This window comes from Crocuta crocuta, unplaced genomic scaffold (assembly GCF_008692635.1).
Source record: "Crocuta crocuta isolate KB4526 unplaced genomic scaffold, BGI_CrCroc_1.0 scaffold131, whole genome shotgun sequence".
NCBI lineage: Eukaryota > Metazoa > Chordata > Mammalia > Carnivora > Hyaenidae > Crocuta > Crocuta crocuta.
Window position 1 is genome coordinate 3,907,052 of NW_027528977.1, and position 20,543 is coordinate 3,927,594.

The 20,543-nt window shown below is 35.8% G+C and overlaps 1 long non-coding RNA gene across 2 annotated transcripts in view; it reads left to right on the top strand.

The window, feature by feature from the left end:
* Positions 1 to 20,543, top strand: part of LOC144225868 (uncharacterized) — a 262,417-nt gene that overhangs the window by 211,487 nt on the left and 30,387 nt on the right. The window contains exon 4 of one of the 2 annotated variants that reach the window (XR_013333447.1): positions 19,158 to 19,208. The exons of the other annotated variant lie outside the window; for it this stretch is intronic. This is a non-coding gene — a long non-coding RNA (uncharacterized LOC144225868). Of the gene's footprint in view, positions 1 to 19,157; positions 19,209 to 20,543 lie in introns of those variants that run through there. 2 annotated transcript variants of the gene reach the window in all.

The following is a 20,543-nucleotide window of genomic DNA, read 5'->3' on the forward strand; positions in this document are numbered from 1 at the left end:
CATTTAAGACCACACTGAATACAGATTCCTCCGTTTCTCATTCCTGTGACTTGAGCCTACCACTGAACAAGAGATGACTTGCAGGGCAAGGTAGCAGCTGGCTGGCTGGACAGCGTGTTCATCTGGCCATCTTGAGGGAAATGCTGTCAGTGACAATGCTGGGAAACACAAAGAGTGTGAGCCCAAGCAAAAATGTTGGATCAAGGCCAGTGAGTTCTTCTTCCCCTGATATCCGGTGAATGCTAAATTAATACTTGCTGAATGACTGACTATTTAACCAAGATGTAATTGGAGAAACCTTAGACATTGAAACAGATGTACCTCTCTTCCAGTATGCCTTGGAGAGCTTTGTGATTTCACAGACACCTGCCCATGCATGACACAATCACATGCTTTGCATCCTTATATGTGCTCAACTCTGAATGGCGTAAGTCTGGTGTCAGTGAGACACTGTAGTTTTGTCCACATCTTTTAGAACCCCACATCAGAGTATTCCTTACACACACAAGCTGCATTAAACCAAAATTCATGTACACATTGTTCAAAGTCATTTCCATACAAAACAGACTTCTATTTCAGCACACTAAGAAGATTCATTTCAGGATCTCCAGAAAGATGCTCTGAATATGTGGCAGTATTAGGCGTTACGATGTACCTCTTAGAGAATCAACTTTGCTTTTTACTTACATATTTTTTTGTCTTTTAAATATAAAAAAATACAAAACTAAAATGCTTTTTAAAAAATAAAAGAAGCAATGCAGAAGTGTATAAAGAGTGACACAACCGCTCATTCACCCAGGATTTCATGCTCCTCTAAGGTGACTTTGTGCTATTCCTTGAGGCATCTGGATGGGTCAGTAGGTTAAGGGTCCAACTTTGGCTCAGGTCATGATCTCACGATTCATGAGTTTGAGCCCCGCATCAGGCTCTGTGCTGACAGCTAGTTCAGAGCCTGGAGCCTGCTTCAGATTCTGTGTCTCCTTCTCTCTCTGACCCTCCCCTGCTCACACTCTGTCTCTGTCTCTCTCCCTCTCAAATATAAATAAACATTAAAAAAAATTTAATAGCTATTCCTTTTTCAAGATACAAACCAAACACATATATTAGTGCTTTCTCACACAGCCTTAACAGCACATGAGTTTCAGTGATGCCAGCGTATGGTTTAGACAAGGAGTATCCATACCACCCTCTCTGTGTCAGAGAAGACATATTCTGGGTGCTCTCTGGAATGTGTGTTTGAACATGTGTGCCAACTTGGGCTTTCTTCCACCACTCCAGCCCTCAACCCAGAAGCCTAGAGTCACCCAAACAGCCTGCACACGTGCCTGTAAGTTAAAACTTGCCTACAGTGTGACTGAGTGACCGATGGTCTCATAGATATGACTCCCTTGACAACTCTACAACCTAAACAATTGCATGTGTTGAAACAGGACCCATCCAGTCCCCCTGCTCCTTCCCAATCCCGTTTGCCAGAGATAACAGCACTCTGCACGCAGTGGAAGTCATTTTTAATTTGGAAGTTAATGAGAACCCATTAGAGACTCTCTTTTGTATTTGTAAAGTTCCTCTGGACCTACATCAAGGAAAGATATACTCTTTGCCATAATCTCTTTGAAAGTTTAAACGCCACAATGCAGTTTCAAGTGGCAGATGTTAATACAGCTTGTACTTTCCCTACCTATACTTGAAAACACTCTTGCAAACTCAAGGGAAACTTTTCCATTTTATATTCAAATGGCAATAGGGAGATTTTGTAATACATGTCTGTATCAAATTTGGTGTGAAAATGTGTTTTGTGGAACTTGTGAAAACTCACATTCGAGGCATCTCTCTAAATAGGACCATGTGGAGCACATTTTATACCCACCAGGTTCTTATACTTGATCTCTCTAAATGACAGCATATGGATTTCAGATCAAATTAAATAAAATGCTTAGGGCCTTCTTCCCATGCATTCTAAGATGCTATTTTCAATAAGAATACAAGAGCTTACCATTGCATTTCTGTAAGAATAAAATGAACTCCGTATGAATAAAGCAGATAATAAACATTTTGTTCTACCACTCATCCCACCCAAACATCAGAATCTAGTTTCAGATACATTTTGCAAATGTCAAGAACTACTGGAATAAATTTTTTAAAATTCACCTCTAAATGTACTAGAGACGAGATCTAAGAATTTTGTCTGTGTTTGTTGTGTTCTTGCAATAACCCAATTAGCGTCAACAGAAAAGTTTAGGATAAAACTTCTTGCAGTAATGTGATAAAGAAAATCCCCATGTAATGAATTCATATTAAAAAAATAGCTGGATTATTTTTCTCACACTTGTTCAGGAGAAGACTGTTTACATCAAATTTTGAAGGAGCTCCTTTTTTTTGCTGTGGCCTCCTCACTAACTCCCCACACCATTTGTTCCATGATTTTCCTTTGCTCTCCTTCCTGTTCTTCTAAACCTTCTGCTCAACCCCTCTTTTCCAGACATTGTTCCTTCCTCATTTCCTGAGGGCCCTGGGTCTATGCCAGCCAATTTGGTCAACATTCAAATTGAAGCAACCCTAATGAAAATGCCAAAATGTGTCACTGCTCCAACAATATTTAATTACATTTCTCAGTGGCCAAAGCTGGTTCTCAACAGAGAGGGAATAATGGTGGGAATTTGGAGTTGTCCAAAAGTCTGAGAAGGAAGTGATGGAAGATTGAAAGACTCTTCAGTTTATATCATGTAGACACACACATAATCTACACCATCTTCAGGGAACGCATCCATATTTCCAGCTCAGGAGAGGCACTACGACTTAAAAATCACAGCCAGTGATTAATCTTCAGATCGAAAGCCAGATTGGAGGACTTCTATCCACCAGATATTGGTCCTGCAGATATGGGTAGTAAAAGAAGGCTGATTTTCATAGGTGGCATTCAGCACTAATGAACCCATTCTTCATAAGAACTCAGCCAGACACACCGTTTTGGCTAGTAATTGAAATAGATTGAACTCCTTTTCTGACTCTAATCCTAAATTCATAGGAATTTGGCAGCTCCAGTCAGAGTGCTGGAGAAGCAGTTTACTAAATGATGTCCCAGTGGCCTGGAAGCAGGAATGTTTCTCCCAAAGCCCCAGATTTACATCTCAGTATTTCTCCACTCGGTGCCTCTGGAAAAGGAAGATGAGAGTACCAGTTACTCTTGGAGCCCTCATATCAGTATTTGTTCTTTCAACCAGTCATTATCCAAAATTTTGGCTACCAACTCTTCAAACTCAGTGATGAAGGCAAATTTGAAACTGAAAACTTCAAATGCTAGATTCCATACACATCCTCTACTCAGACTTCTTTATTTATCTTTATATTGTTAACTGAACCCTGCAATGCGACCCTTTGCATCATCCAGTCAATGCATGGAGTAGAATTCAAGGAAGCAAGATCCAGCTGTCAAATAATCAAAAAGGAAATTCAAAATTTATTTCAGGTCTTAAAAGAGCATTAAAGGGGGATCCAATGTTTAGCTTTCAAAAACACTTTGTCAAATCTCTTTTTTCCAAGACCCGTTTCCTTTGTAAACCACAGCCACCTCCGTCCAAATCATACCCCAAACCTCCAGGGTTTTTACACAACTTTTCTTCTGCTTTCTCACAATTCTCCTCTCTCCCAGCTGTCCATTATATCAACTTCTTTTACCCAGCTTTGTGCCCCACCTGCCATGCACATCTCTGCTCAGGTATCAAGCTATCCCTTGTCCTGATTGTGTATCAAAAAAATGATTCAGAAAGAGGGTTGTCAGAGGGTGTTAGACTCATGCGTTGAAAAAGAAAAAAAAAAATCATGCCCCTTCCCTCTGTTCTTAAAATGCACAAACTCAGTGCAATCAAAGAGACAGTCTCTTGGGGTAGACATTCAATTTGATCCCTGTCTTCAAATCACTCATTATATATCAGTCATTTGGGCCTCAACAAGTCATCATAATTGTACTACCATAGCCCCTTACGTGACACTTTTCACTTTCACAACTATTTTCTCATCTACCATTCAGTAATCTTGTGTGCAGAAAAAGCAGGTGTTGTCACCTGTTAGAGGCCAGGTAACACTTCAACAGAGGCCTCTGACCTCTAAGCAGTTGCAGATATGACCATGGAGCTCATAGTCCTACCCAAGGGGGTCGTCCCTTTCAGCTTGATCCTTATGTGGAAATTCCTTTAGTTACTTTTCTTGCCAGGTTAATTACGTCCCACTCATCATTAAGAAGAGGTCATGTGAGAACAGAACAAAAAGTCACCAAAGCCAATCCTGTTCAAAAACTGTTCTTACTAGAAAGAAACAGGACTACTTGGAAATACCATTGATATAAAGCATACACAAGAATGAACTTGAAGCAAATACATAAGCAAATTCTGAGAATGTTTTACAACTAATATAGCAGGGTGATATTGTGTATGACATACTGAGGATGATCACCAGTACCAGAGTTACCCAAGAAGAAAACTAAGAGCTAGACCATAGGACAGATAATGTTTGACTAAGACAAATGTGGCTAAAAGTTTTCCACCAATCCCTAGTGAGGAAAACATAGACAATTCTATCAGAGTATATTAACTCCACAGATGATTAGCATTACTATCTGTTTTTATTGTAGAATGTGAGTTCAACCATGCTATTTAATGCATCTCTTATCTTCAAAAGCCCTGAACTTTTGAATCCTTTAAATTGTGTTTACAGATAGCTATCTATGTAAGACAAACTTGGGGAGCCTGGGAGTCTCAGTCGGTTAAGCTCCAACTTTGGCTCAGGTCATGATCTCACATTCATGGGTTCGAACCCACATTGGGCTCTGTGCTGACAGCTAGCACAGAGCGTGAAGCCTGTTTCAGATTCTATATCTCCATCTCTCTCTCTGACCTTCCCCTGCTCATGCTCTCTCTCTCTCAGAAATAAATAAAAACATTAAAAATTTAAGAAAAATACAAACTCCTCCTTATTAACCATTCTTTTATATACAGTAGACAAGCCAGGAAAGGAAAGTATCACTCCTTACAGAGCATTGCTTTCATGATTTTCATTCCTGTTTGAATTTTCTGCATGGGAAAAAGTGGAGACTAGAAAATAAACTCACTTGACAAACTCATTTGATTAAATAAATCAAAACCCACCATGCACCATGCTTTATGCATGTGGCAGAGATAGAGACATGAGCCCTTGCAGAGCTCACTGATTTTACTGATAGACATATACACAGATAATTTATAATGCAGCGTTCTAATTGCTGTTACTGAATACAAAGACAATGTTGTGGAATCAATAGGTAGAATGGAGGGTGACAAAGGGAAGTAAGAAGTTATCACAAAAGTCCCCCAAAAGGAACATAACTCTGGTTTATTTTAACCATAGCCCTTAGGACTAGCTTAAATTATTTTGTTCACTTATAAGGTCAATTTGTCATTTGTTTCCCCACTCTTAGATTTTAAAGCCCATGAGATAGAGACCTCTCCCTCTGCATGGTGCTCTCGGTGTCCAGAACAGTGACTGGCACATACTAGGAGTTTGTCATGTGTTGAATTGTGTCATTCCCAAAAGTACACGTTGGAGATCTAACTCTGAATACCTCAGAATATGACCTGATTTGGAGAAAGGGTCTTTACAGAGGTGATTAAGCTAAAATGAAGTCATTAGGGTGAGCCTAATGAGAATCCAGCTTTTTAATCCAATATGATTATTGTCCTTATGAAAAGAAGATATTTGCATACAGCAACAGATACACAGGAGATGATGTAAAGAGAAGCATAAGGAAGAGGTCCTAGAAAAAAGCACCTTTTCTGATACCTTGATTTCAGATTTCTAGCCTCCAGAGTTGTGAGACAATAGGTTTCTGTTACTTAAGCCAGCCAGTGTAGAACATTGTTATGACAGCCCTAGAAAACTAATACAGAGCTCAAGGTATGTTTGTGAACTGTAGGATGGAATGAGATTAACTAAGTTAGAGGAAGTAGAAGAAATGGAAGATACAGAAGATAGTTCAGACTGGGTTTTGTGATGAACTGCTCTAGGAAGTTAGCGAGAGTGAGATCAATACAATTTAATACTAATTCCTATAGAAAAGATTTAGAGGAGAGAAGAGAAACATTTTGATTGTCCATTTTTGTGTTTGGATATGTTTGGGGGCCATAGGAAGGTTAACTGCAGGAGAGTTTAGCTATAGATAAGCACCTACAAAATATCTAGATGAACATATCCAGCAAGCAGTGGGGGATACGGGTCTGGAACCAGGAGGATGGCAGATGTAGATATGAGAGTTCTCTGAAATTATGTTATATTTGATATCATAAGTGCAAATGAAAGTTACTAATGAGAACAAGCAAGTTGTGAATAGATCAAAGATGAGTCTTTTGGGGGAAGAAAATCATTTATGATTAAGAAAAAAAGAATAAGGGTTGGGGTCCCTGGGTGACTCAGTCAGTTAAGCCTTTGACTTCAGCTCAGGTCATAATCTCAGACTTGTGGGTTCAAGCCCCGTGTCGGGCTCTGTGCTGACAGCTCAAAGTCTGGATCCTGCTTTGGGTTCTGTGTCTCCCTGTCTCTCTGCCTTTCCCCTGCTTGTGCTCTGTCTCTCTCTCTCTCTCTAAAAATAAATAAACATTTAAAAAAAAAGAAAAAAGGAATAAGGATCGATCAAAGAACAGAAGGAAGAGGAGGGGGAAAAATGGAAGAAAATGATTCTGTAAGATTCACTGAAGAGGGATTTTCAGAGGGTTAGGGATTGTCAAGTGGATCACACTTTGAAGTGGGATTATAAAGGAGTAGGACTGTAAATATTCTTTGAGATTGGAGTATGCCCTTGAATTACATGTAGCGTGCCTGAATCAAAAACCAGCAAGAGCAGGCCAAGATGTGGAGGGATTGAGAAATCATAAGGTTCTGACAGTTTCGAGTGCATTGATTAATAAAGCCCAGAGCCAATCCAACAAAGAACCTAAGAACATACACTTTGTTGTTGCATGGTGTTCAATCTGGGCAATTCCCCAGAATTTATGAACAATTCCAGAGTGCTTAAAGCATTTTTACTCAAGAAAATCCTTCAATTTTAATTCACTATATGAAAATGGTTATGATAATGTGATTGGAAATTTGATTGTCGCCAGCATCTATATTTTGCAAGTTTTCAAATGGGAAATGTTATTTCTTTACACGTAGAGTCTGACTCATCAGCAAAGTCTTTCAAAATATGAAGACTTTGAGCAGGACATTGCAGAGGCAAAATTAACAAGATTCTTCATTATAAAAGATTTTGCAACATTTTTGACTGACTTCAGAACAAATTATTTATTACTAATATTAGGCAGTATGTTCCATGAAGGTAGAAACCTCATCTGTTTAGCACATGTCATATTTCCATAACTTGATACAGAACCAGGTTCAAAAATAGTACAAAAAAATAGCTAGTTATTTAGAGTGTTTAACTCAGCTACTATGTTCATTCATATGCACCTTCTCCTTGGGCCTAAATATATCTAAATTCTTCTGTTTTGGAAAGAGTGAGACAAACAACTTGATATGTACTATATTAAAATTAATGTGTGTCCAGGCTTATCTACTAAAACATCAGAAAATATAAATGAGTATTTGTAGAAATTTTATCGGCGTCACATTCCAGATAAAGTTCGCTAAAGCAGAACAATGTGAATCTAATTCAATTTTTAAACTTCAAGTTTCAATAAACAACATTAAATGTTACTGCAACAATATCATTCTCAGCACAGTATGACTTCTTATAGCCTTGCAGAGAAAGATAACCAAATTTGGGGGCAAAGCAGGTTTGTTTTTATTTTCAGCTTCATATAAAGTCATTTCACTCAATACACTTCAGATGAAGTTGGTCTTTTCAACTGCCAGCTCTTTTCTTCAGCTCCAAACTTAGAAGAAGACCTTTAACATCCAAAATCTCTGATCAGAGGATGTCATTTCTACAAAAACTAATTACACAGAAGTAATCTTTCAAATATAAAGATGAAGCAAAATGATTAAGACAGATTTAAATTTGTGAAATGTTCAAGTTTCATTGTGTATAATTCTGAAGTGTCTTCAAAATTACAGGTTAGAAAAGTCTGTTTTCACTTATACTTAAAAGCAGCGATAAAAACTTTGGGTAGAAGGACAAAAATATCATTGCAATTTTTACATTATCTCAATCCCTCAAAGTACATAGGCAGAAAAGGACCAGTACAGTAAAAACGGTTTATGAAAGAGGATGTTACAATTGAATGCTTTAAATGAATCCTAGAAATTATTAAGCTTGTTTTAATGCTTTATTTTAAAATGAACCAATAAGAATGCCCTGTTGGAAGATTTTTAAAAATGCAAAACTCTTTCTTCAGTATGGAAAAAGTATGAAGCAATATATTACAAATTTGGCAAACCTAATTTGCCTCTTTATTAAACTTTCTTTAAATTAAGAAGAATACATCTCCTTTATCCATACCTTCACACTAACTCATACTTTGTCTTCTCTATGGCATAAACTAGTATTACAGTATTTTCATGAATGGATGCATTAATAATAATATGGCCATTTATATTCAGACTCTAGCAAACCTCACCTTGAGGGACCCTTTGTCTCATTGACTTGATTCATTATTAGTCTAACTAACAGGATTCCAGTTTCTCAGTTTCAGTGTCCTATTTAGTTCTAATTTGTAACATCATAACCTTTGCTTAACCTCTCATTCAGGGAAGCCTTACAGTTCCTCTTCTAGACTGAAAAATTGCATAAATATTTAAATGTTCATTCAAAGAGAGTAAGAATGATGTCAAAATGTCCCTTAGAGCCAAAATTTCAGTGGATCTGGCAGAGTAGAATTATGATACGACCTAAAATCCAAAAGGTGTCAATTTTTCCCCTCTGGCCTTAAATACTGTTTGTTCATGGAAGATTTTAAAAATGCCTTAAAAGTCTGGGGTTGTTCTCCCTATAGATCTTTTATTTTAAAGACAAATGGGAAATTGTCAAATAGCTCTAAAAATTGTGCAAATAATTATGGAGATGCCAGTCAAGAAAACTGCATTTCCTTACTTCTCAAAATGTGGCTTCGATAAGTCAAAAAAACTTTTCAACCTGCTTATCTTGTACATTACACCCACAAAATCCCTGAACTAATCATAGCTTATGAAACCATGTTGTCAAAATAAAAAAAAAATTATAAAGGTATATAAACTTGAGGTTAGATTAATTCCAGCAGTCATTCAAAGTAGTAATTTAAATGCTGTATTTTGAGATAAATGCCTCCATTATTAGGTAGATATCTTATTTTAGAAGAGTGGTATGAAATTTCTTGACAAGCCGAGAGATAAAATTTAAAAGTACACTATACGAGAGATTTAGATTTGGCAAGATTGCATATTCAAAAATAAATTGACATTCCACCTGAAAATTTATTCCAATAAAAATAATATTCAACTAACTGATTTTTATCTTCCATTCTAAATTTCCTAGAGTGAGAGCCTTATGATACTTAATATATAGAGGTAATTACTGTTCCTTCTTCAGGTTTGAAGGGTTGTTTCTCTTCATGTTTCCTGGGGGTCCTGGATTCTTAATGACCTAATTGTGATTTGCAGGGTTGAGAACTTATGGTTTCTGTACTTTATTTTTACTCTGTAGTCCATGCTGATGTGTCATTCAAAGAATTGAAGGATGGATAGCATCAATTTCCAAACAAAGTAAACCATTATAACAATGAACAACATGAGATACCACATGAATTCAATCTAAACTGGATAGCATAAATCCTATGCCAAGGTCAAAGTTTATCTTCCCAGACAGTTAGGGTGGCTGATATCTCTTATGGGAAAGCCTCCGTGGATACACCCTAGGAGGAGAGAAGTTCAAGGACCATGTGCTCAGGAAGTTTTTAATTCTGGAATAAGGATTGTTAAGAGAGGTTCAGATGACATAAGGAAATGATAAGATAGTATCGTATGGTGTAGGATTGTTGCAAAAGGATGATGAAAGTATCCTGAGGATTCTACCAGGGTACAAATGGAACTTTGAGGTTTCAAGGGAAGTTAGCCTAGAGTGGCTAATTAACTGGAATTAAACAATATGGCTGACCAAACACAATCACCTAAAGTAAACAGTCCCAGCTGCAGAGCATGAACATAGGTTAATACACAAATACTATGTCATTGATGCAGTATTGCTTGTGCACTTTGGACTGAAGCTATTTTATAAATGAAGGAATGGAGACTCAGACATGTTCAAGAACACAGAGCTATTGACAGACCAAAATTGGTTCTAGTCTTTTTGACAGTAAGTCTGACTTTATTCCCACCAGAGTACTAACACTCATTGAATTCCACACATTTAAGAACTTTCCAAAAATATTTGGAAGGCCACCATAAAATTTCTAATATTTTACTTTGCCAAGCACATTAAAGCAAATACAGAAAGCCTACATAACAATAATAATCAGTCATAAAGAAAGGACATTTTACTCTCTAAATTATAGTAATTTCTTGCTGAGAAAAATTTACTATTTTCTTTATTCATTTCATCACACCGATAAAAAATCTATATCCTAAGAGAATACATCCCCATTTAGGAACCTGCTCTCTGTCTTAGCTGCCTCCAAGTATTAGTCCAAGGTCTGTGCTGGAATTTTATTATAGTTGAGTCACCTGCAGGTAAATGTTTAAACCACCTCCAGAAGAAATACCATATACCTTTGGTCCTGAGGTATATTTAATATTTTAATTTTTTAAATTGAGATGTAACTAAAAATTTCTTTATCCATATTTAATATCATTATTTCTTTTTCTGCACTGTACCTATATTTAATTGAATAAGGCAGCTTATAATCATTGATATTATGGTTTGCACAAATACCTTTTGATTTGAATATTTTTTAATGTTCATTTATTTTTTAAAAGAGAGAGAGAGAGAGCATGAGTGAGGGAGGGGCAGAGAAAGAGGGAGAACAGAATCTAATGCAGGCTCCAGGTTCTGAGCTAAGAGCCTGACATGGGGCTCAAACTCATGAACTGTGAAATCATGACCTGAGCCAAAGTTGGAGGCTTAACTCCCTGAGCCACACAGGCGCCCCTTTTATTTTTTTAATATTTTTAATGAATACTGTATATTTTGAATGACTGGTATCAGTCACACACACAAAAAAGATATATTTAAAACAAGTCCCAATCCCCAATATCCACTAACAAACAGGAAGAAGAGGTACTCAATAACTCAGAAGTGAAATGAAGAAACAAATTTCTATGCTCTGAGGATAACGTTGCATCTTCTAAGAAATCAAAAGTAACAAAAAGCAGTTTGCAGTTGTGGTTTACTTTACTTGTTTACTATAAATAACTCTTATCTAGGGTATCGGGATATGATGTGTTCTGGTTGATCAAATATTCTGGTTAATAGTTTATCACCTCACTGAATTCCATAATATACCACTGATTATGAAAAGTTAAACCACAGTAAAACATACTTAGCACAAAAATTAGGGAAGTAAAAATAATCTTTTCTTTGATGATTCAAAATGTACTCTAAAGCCTCAATTTTACCATTAACAAAAATCAAGAAGAAAGAAAGAAAGAAAGAGAAAAGAGGAAAGAAAAGAAAGAAAAGAAAAAAAGAAAAGAAAAGAAAAGATCAAATGCAGTAGTGGAGACATAAGCCTAGTAATAGAACTCTTTCCTTAACAGGACATCAAATAACCTCTATTTTTTTCAGATTTCATGCATTTTAATGAATAAATACAAAGTAACATTGTAATCATAAAAATGACATGATCTCAAAAATGGGTTTTCTTCCAATGTTGATTTTCTCTCTACATGTTTTACAGAGACATAATGATACACCTTTATCCTATGTTTTTCACTAAATATTGCATCATAAGTATTATCTACATTTAGTGGCAAAGTGTTGATAATAGCAAATTATAAATGACTAAGTGATAGTCCTCAAACTGATTAAATTTTAGCCCAACTTTTAAAAATTATTAGCCATTTTAATTGTGCTGAGATAAACATCTTACGTTGCTACCCATTTTTTCAAAGCGCTCATCACTATCTCAAATTATTTGTTTGCTTAATTAATTATTTTTATCTTTCCCATTAGAATAGCATTCTCATGAGAGCAGGAATTAAGTTTATCAGTAAATCCCCAGAGTGTAGCACAACACCAAGATATAGCATACAAACCCAGAAACATTTTTGGGACACATGGATGAGTAAATGAATCATTATACATATTTCTATCACTTAGGAATAGTTTCCAAAAATTTGACCTTGGGCCTTGCTGGTTTTTTGTCTCTAGTTGCATAGGTGCAATGTAGGAAGTCTGACTGGTTCTTACAAGGCCACTTGGAAAACTCAATGTTGCTAATGAAAGTGAGATGAGAAAGAGACAGAATGAGAGTGAGAATGGTCAAGCAGGAGGTGGATATTCAAAGAAAACTTAAGAGCCTGGAGGCTCCTAGGAAAATGTAGGGAACCAAGAGGATTAGGAATTATCAGTGAAAATGGGGTATTGAGGTATTGAAATGGTAATTTCTGCAAAGTATAGGGGAGAAAAATAGGGAGCCAAGAGCAAGAATAGAAAATTATCAATCAAGTAGCTTCAGTGAATCCCCAAAACAGGCTAATTATGAGAATCCCAATTCTTTTTTCCCAGAAATTTTTTTTTAAATAAAAATCTCCCAATGTTGCCTCTGGAAATTCTAATTCAGCATATCTGGGTTGTGTCCTGCTAATTTGTATTTTGAAGTTTCTTCTAGATTTAAATTAAACTCAATATAATTTATTATAGAACACAAAAGAAAAATGAATGTTAATATCTTATAGTTAAGTCACATTATATCTAGATTGTGAGAATTTTTATAAATGTTGGGGTATTCTCAAAAATATTATACCTACTTCTATGTAATTGTCTGAAATGCTCTCCTAGACTTTTTATTCAAACTACATTATATATCAACTGTTAGCAACCAAATAAAGGAACACTACCACAGAACAATTTCAGTTAGTGTTTTCTTCAGAATGTGTTTTTCTGAGTTTAAGTCAAACACAATCAAATATATTTTATTCAGTTAACAGAACTATAATGTTATTATTGTTCACTATATATGTTTATAGAATTTTTACTTCTACACGGAACTTCTGTTAAAGTCAGTGGAAATCACACCAATGAGGCACTGGAAAAATCTGAAAAGATTAATACATAGTGCCTGCTAGTCAAGCTGCCCCAGTATTTGTTGTTTTTATTTTAAATTGTGTCCTCAAATTCAAATCACCTAAATTACTTGACATGAAATATGGCTTCTTTCCCAGTTCAAAGTTATTGTTAGTCATAAATTATGTTTTATTTATCTTCTCTAAAATATCTAACTGATGGGAATGTGATGCTCTAGCAGTGGAATCTAGAAAAGCCTTTTCTCACAAGATTTACAGTCCTATCTTATAGATCTATCTATACATTTGGCTTTGCCGTGAGTAAACAAACCCCCAAATTCCTAGAACCTATAATTTTTGAAAATGAGAATCAAACTTATATAGGAATTGTTTTCCAAAGATGCTGCAGTATGTGCTTGGAATTAAAGCTATAGGTTTAGCTACATTTGTGGAAATATATGAACTTCTTGCTTTAAACTACTCTTGGTCATTGTCAGTCTCAGAAAGACTTTTAGATGTCTCTTTCAGAAAGGCTTTAGGCAACTTTCACTTAGATGAGTAGAAAACATATTTAGTACTACAGAAAACAAACAGTATACAAATTCGTAAAGAGACTTTCTCTCAAAATTAGAGAATTTGTCTTCTATTCCTCTTTTCATTTCTTGATGGCAGAGTGACCATAAATATGGGACTTTATGTCTCAGAGTCTCAATCATCTCATATGTAAAATGGGTGTAATTTCATCTGCCCTACCTAGGCCATGCCAATATAATGAAGAGCAAATGAACCACATGGATGGACGCACAATGAAAATGTAAAGAGTTGGGGAACCTGGGTGGCCCACTTGGTTAAGTATGAGACTTTTGGTCTAGCTCGTGTCTTGATCTCAGGGTCTTGAGTTCAAGCCCTGTGTTGGGCTCCACACTGGGCATGAAGTCTATCAAAAAAAAAAAAAAAAAGTAAAGAGTTAAACAAAGTTAATAAATTTTTATTGTTGTGTTCTGTGAAGGCAAAATAAATATCTGGAGTTTTACTGGATTTTTCAATATGTTTTCATGGAAAATGGTTTGATAGTAGAGAGTTTGTATAAGAGATTCTGAAATAGATTAAGACTGGTAATGAAAGTGTTTCCATTAAACATATGTAGTTCATTAAGTTATTCCACATGGTATCCAAATCATTAGTATCTTAAATGTAGCAAGGAAGATTGTGAACCAGGGATGACAGACATAAATCTACTCCAGAGACGGGGTTACTTTCCACGGAATAAGTGTTCAGCTAATTCTTGCTATAACTACAGAATACTTCTATTTATTTGCTCTCATACCAAGATTTCCCATTAGGTTTTGAAATCTTAAAGAGTTTCCTTATAACTATAGTTTAATTTTTTTTAACAGAAACACATAGTGCAAATTGACTGTTAAACATTCACATCTAGTTCATTTAGCATAGAGCACTGAATCACTGTCTTGGCAATAATGAATTTGCTTTCCACATGAAATCAAACTAATTATATTCCAGTTACTTGACTGTGAAGTCATGTGACACCACTTTTAATTTGTTTATGCCATATTACTCTTTGGTTAAGAGAAGATCTACACATACGTTGTTCAGCGGAGAAGGTCACTGCCATTACACACACATTAAGATACTCATGATTCAAAGATGCTCCTGATGGTTTTATTCCCTCCTGTGAGTGAAGTTTGATTTGAGATGCTTATACCACTGATGCCTCCTAACTGCATAATTCAAATAATACCTTCTGCAAAATTATAGCAGTTTGTATGCTATAAACTTAAGTTAAACCTTGTCAATACTGTTTTCAATTCATCTAAAATAGAAGAGAAAGAGGGAAAAAGTGAATTCATCATAGCTAATATATGACATGAACATCTGCTCATAATAAGCTAGTCAAAATTAGTTTAAGTCTATCAGGCACAAGAAGAATATAAATGGCCCAAGACAAGGTATCCAGGCTGATGAAGAGACTGCTATAAGAATAAGGCTGAGATTCTTCATTTTTTAAATTATCTGCCAACTATGGCTCTCTCCTCTCTTAAATCCCGGGTTCAGACTGTCACAAACATATTTCATATGCCTCTCCACTTCTTAGGCTGGCTACTAGACCCAGCCAAGAATTGTCACATGGATTTTTTTTTCAATATTCTTCTCTCATTTACTTTCCTTCTCCATTTAACTTTCTTCCCCTTTCTAACCTAATCCTATAATCTTCTTGAACTTTACCACAGGATATTTCCTACCAATCCATCATTTTTAACAAAGAAGTAAGGCTGCCCTATCAGAAAGTGACAGGTTCTCATAATTTGTGTAGACAGCTTTAGCCAAGCAAATCTGCCTGTGAACTTCCTCTCTTCATATCACTTCTTCCACTCTTCCATGACTTCTATCTTAAGGCTACTTGAAAGCTGAATAGAAGACTTTCAAATAGCCCCATGAGATTTCAAACCCTGGCAATGCTACTTATTAAGTGTCATGACCTTGGATAAGTTACTTAACTATTCTGAATCTTGGTTTAGTCATCTGTAAAATAGAGCTAAATAACATCCACCCCATGAGATAGTGGTAAGAACTAAAGTGATCAGGTATGTTAAAAAATAAATTAGCACAGTACAAGACACATACTACGTACTGTTTAGGTTGCTGTCCTTGAATCTGAGGTTAAAACTCCTGTTTCACTTTATCACATTGTTCCAATTCTTTCCAATTAAGAATTCTAAAACATTCTTTGTAATTTATCTCACACTTTTCATTTCAAAAACTACTTCATGTGTATCAGTCAGTTTCTACTGCATAACAAATCATCCTAAACCTTAATTACCTAAAGCAATAATGAATAATTCTTTTCCTTTATTTTCCATAACTTTTTAGATTGGCTAGGCTGGTCTTTTGGTCTAACTTCAATAGCACAGAATGATCTCACTGACATATTTGGGGCCTCAACTGGAATGATCATGATAGCTTGGTTAGAAGACCTGATGCCTTTCCTTCCCCATGGTCTCATCTTCCAGTTGGCCAGTCCAAGTTTCTTTACATGATAGTAGAAAGTTTCCCATCTCAAAGGAAGAAAAGTCCCACTGCCTAAGTCACATTAGTGTTACATCTTTAAGCACCGAGAAAATTATATCTATATCTACATCTATGTCTACATCCATATTCATATCTATCTTTGAAGCCTGACAACCTTGAATTAAAATTCTTTTTGCACCTCCTTATTCAATGAACGCTCTTGAGCAAACTATTCATCCTCTGTATAAGCCATATTTTTCCCTATAGTATATATCAATTGTACAAGGTTAGTGTCAGAGTTAAATAGGATAACATGCAAAATTGAATCAGTTTGGCACCTGACAATTGGTAAAATAAGTGTTATTTTCCTTCACCAATCATCTTCCCTCTGAGCTCTTTTTTTTTCTGCTATTCCCACCAACAAAACACTATCCCTTCATTATACTACATAAAAAGCCTAAGATATCATAAATTTCTTGCCTGAGAATATTAACATTTATATATAAAACCATAAAATCCACATTTTCACACTAAGAACAAGAAATAATATTTATTAGAACTACCTCGACTTAGTTAATATTAAATTTTTCTCTAATTATCAACTACTATAAAGTCAGGAATTCCATAGATACAAATTAAAGAATTCAGCAGCACAATTAAATAAATCTAGTTTCTCTAGTGCCTTAAAATAAACATAATTTTAAAATAAACAATTGAGCCAGAAAGGCAATGACCAAAATTTGAGAAATATTTTCTTTATCAGAGTTTGTAGAGATACATAAAAATCCTCACTTTAGAAACATGCAAAATATGTTTAAAAATATAGAAAACTATTTTCAATAACCTAAGATTATTAAGGTATTTTCTGTTGACAGGGGACTTCAGTACTATACAGGTTAACAGCAAAGAAAATAACTGTACAAATGAGTAAGGACAATATTAAGTGTATTTAGATATCAAAAATTAAAAAGAGAGTTCAATTCCTTACAATTTCTGTAAAGCACATATACTTGTTTTGGCCATTATATAATAGTAATGCTGCAAACTTCCGTGTCTTAAGCTATTTCACATCTAAAGCCAGGATTTATCTCTTCAAGAGAACATGTGTTTCAGCTTCTACTGGGAAGAAAAATTTGCCTTTTCACTTCTTAATCAGAGATGTCTTTCTTCTTTTCCCGTCTCCTTTCCCTTGCTTTAGAAGATGAAAAACAAATCTGGTTGGTCACATGTAGGACACTGTTTCACTGCATTCACTGGTGGTCAGAAACCCACAAGCCTACTGAGAGTGGGGTTGGTAAACATTACCAAAGCCCCTCAAGGCCATGCCACCTCATTTTCTCTTACTTCTCACACAGAGACTTGGTCCCTCGGAAGTTCTTACTAATAGGGACTCAGTAGCTAAGTGAGAAGTTGCACAAGCTAAGTGATAAAGAGAAGACTGGTAGGGTCATGAAAGTGAGGCAGATCTTCTGTCAGAGTTGAGCAGAGAGCTCAGCTTTGGAGGACCAGACTGCTGGCCGGCACACATAAAACAGCCCTAGACATCTTGTTTGTCATTATTCCTTGTGTGCATACCTTCTTCAAGACCTACATAAAAAGGAAATGATTGACATAGGTTCACATGGGCATATTCTATTCCCTAGCTGTAACACTGAGTACCAGCGAAATCCCTCTGGTATTTGTCAATATGCATTGTAGACAAGATTTTGACACTTCTTTAATTAAAAACAGTGACATTAAATACTAGGAGAATATCTAAATAATAAAAAAATTTTAGTTCTTCTCAAATTCCACCCCACACCAAATGAAAAGTAACATAAAGTAGAGAAGAATAAAAAAAAAAAAAAAACATACAGAGAGGTGCCTAGGTGGCTCAGTCAGTTAAGCATTTGACTCTTGGTTTTTGGCTCAGGTCATGATCTCAGGGTTCAAGAGCCCCACATCTTTGTTTGGGATTCTCTGTCTCCCTCTCTCTCTCTCTGCCTCCCTCTCCTGTTTGTGTTCTTGTGCACTCTCTCTCTCTCTCTCAAAATAAATTAAAAAACTTTAAAAAAAGAACATACATAGATTATAGTACCTGTTCTACTATAATATTGACATGAAGATAAAAGGTATCCAAAGTTTCACATTGTTATTATGGAAATCTAGAAAGAAGTTAAAATCCCAGAGTTTCATAAAATTTCATTAGTGTAACTCATTTAGGCTGAACAAGATTTATAGTAGGAAATACAGAACAAAAACTAACATGCAGGAAGCACTATGAGGCAGGCACTGCTCTAATACTTACCTGTATTGCATCCTTTACTCCTTATAAGTTCATGAGGCTTAGAAGTTTGTGATTAACTCAAGGTTGCAAGCATAAAAGATGATGAAACCAGGATTCCAACCAGGCAGTGATCTCATTCTAGAGTCCATACTCTTAAACTTGTCTCCAGTGCTGCTTCTAATGAACAGATCTTTCAATGGATAATACGTTTTTAGTCATTGGATATGCAAGAAACTGCTATGTGCAAAGCATTCCAATAGATGCTGCACAAAATACAATGATGCATAATTTATTGTGCATGCCCTTATGGAGTTGATAATCCAGTAATGCACTAAAGTATCACAAAAACTTGACATCAAAAATGTATATAAAGGGTGCTTGGGTGACTTAGTCTGTTAAGTGTCCAACTCTTGATCTCAGCTCAGGTCTTGTATCTCGGGGTCATGAGTTCAAGCCCTGAGTTGGACTCCACAGTGGGAGTGGAGCCTACTGAAAAAAATGTACATTCATATATGGGTATAATGTGAGTAATAATAAAGTAAGTGGTATAAGATACAGAAGAGGGGGAAAGGCTATTGCCTACTAGGAAGGCCTTTGCTACATTCTCTTCAGCAATCTCCTTCACTGTAATAATGAAAATCTTAGATCACAAGTTAGATTTTTGTGCTATACAAAAGTAAATGACATGACTTTCTCTGTTCCACAGCCACAGAAGAATTGTCAGGAATATGCTTCATCCTGATTGAAGTTAAAAAACTAGCTAAGTCACTTCAAATTTAGATGTTTCTACATATGACGACCACATGTGTTTTGAAGTATTTATTAATCAAATGTAAATAAGCGAATAAGATCAAACTCTTCACTCGCTACTTGGCTTTGATGAATTGTCATCGCTTACTTCTGTTCTCTATAAATAGATTAGGCACAATGACTTTAATTTGGTGCGTAATTATTCCACATTTTCTGTAGACAAGGCATGGTAGTATGTCTAGTTGCATGGCACTAGGGCACATATAGGTGAAATAGATCAGTGACTGTCTCAGGGGAGATTATACACTAGTGTAGATCACTAGTGAGTAAACAGAGTCATTTTAAACATAACAAAAAAAAAAGAAAAGGGTTGGGCGTGAGTTACTCCAAATGGTTAGAACACCATCTGCCTGTGTTCCTTTAATCTGGGCTGCAAAACTTTAGTACTTGATATTCAGAATGTCATTCTCAGAGCACTTTGTCCTACACATACATACACACACACACACACACACAAACACATACACACGCATACACACACAGGCCATATGAACTTTAATAAGCATCACTCTGACTATTTGTATAAACAAACAAGAAACAATAAGGATGCTATTTCATATGTAATATACTAATTTTCATAATTTCCTTGTGCCAAGGAAGTCTGTTATTTTTTTTAGTTTATTTATTTTTGAGAGAGACAGAGATAGCATGAACAGTGGAGGGGCAGAGGGAGAGAGAGAATCCCAAACAGGCTCCACACCACCAGCACAGAGCCCCATGCAGGGCTTGAGCTCCCTAAACTGTGAGATGATGACCTGTGAGAGTCACAGTCAGCCCTACAATCACCTCATTAGTTCTTCCTGCTTCTCAATCATAACCTCCCACTTGCTGAAAATTCTTAACTCTTAAATTCCTCATGATATGATGGCTTTCCATTCCAAATTCAGTCTATTGGAATGTTCCAGATATAGGCATCAAAATAATAATAATAATAAGCTCTATTAAAATAACATTACTTAAATTATATGGTCGTTCAAAGCTTCTAATTTTCCAAATTTGTTCAAAAGTTGCTCTAAAAAATCAGTTCAAGAAGTGTTAACAATAAAACTAATCCAACCTGGAGGTACTCAGGAAGGCTTTTCCGTAAATCTGGCAACCAAACAGTCAAGGGAGTTTGGGATCCCAAAAAGCAGGACAAGTGATCACAGATGACCACATTGCTAGCATTTGTGATTTTCAAATGCTTATCTTCATGCTCCTCTCAAAGGATTGTTAAAAGAGAAATAAATTTTCAGTAGCACTTAAGACAAGCTTTTCTCTCCTTTGTGTGGTGATAACCAGC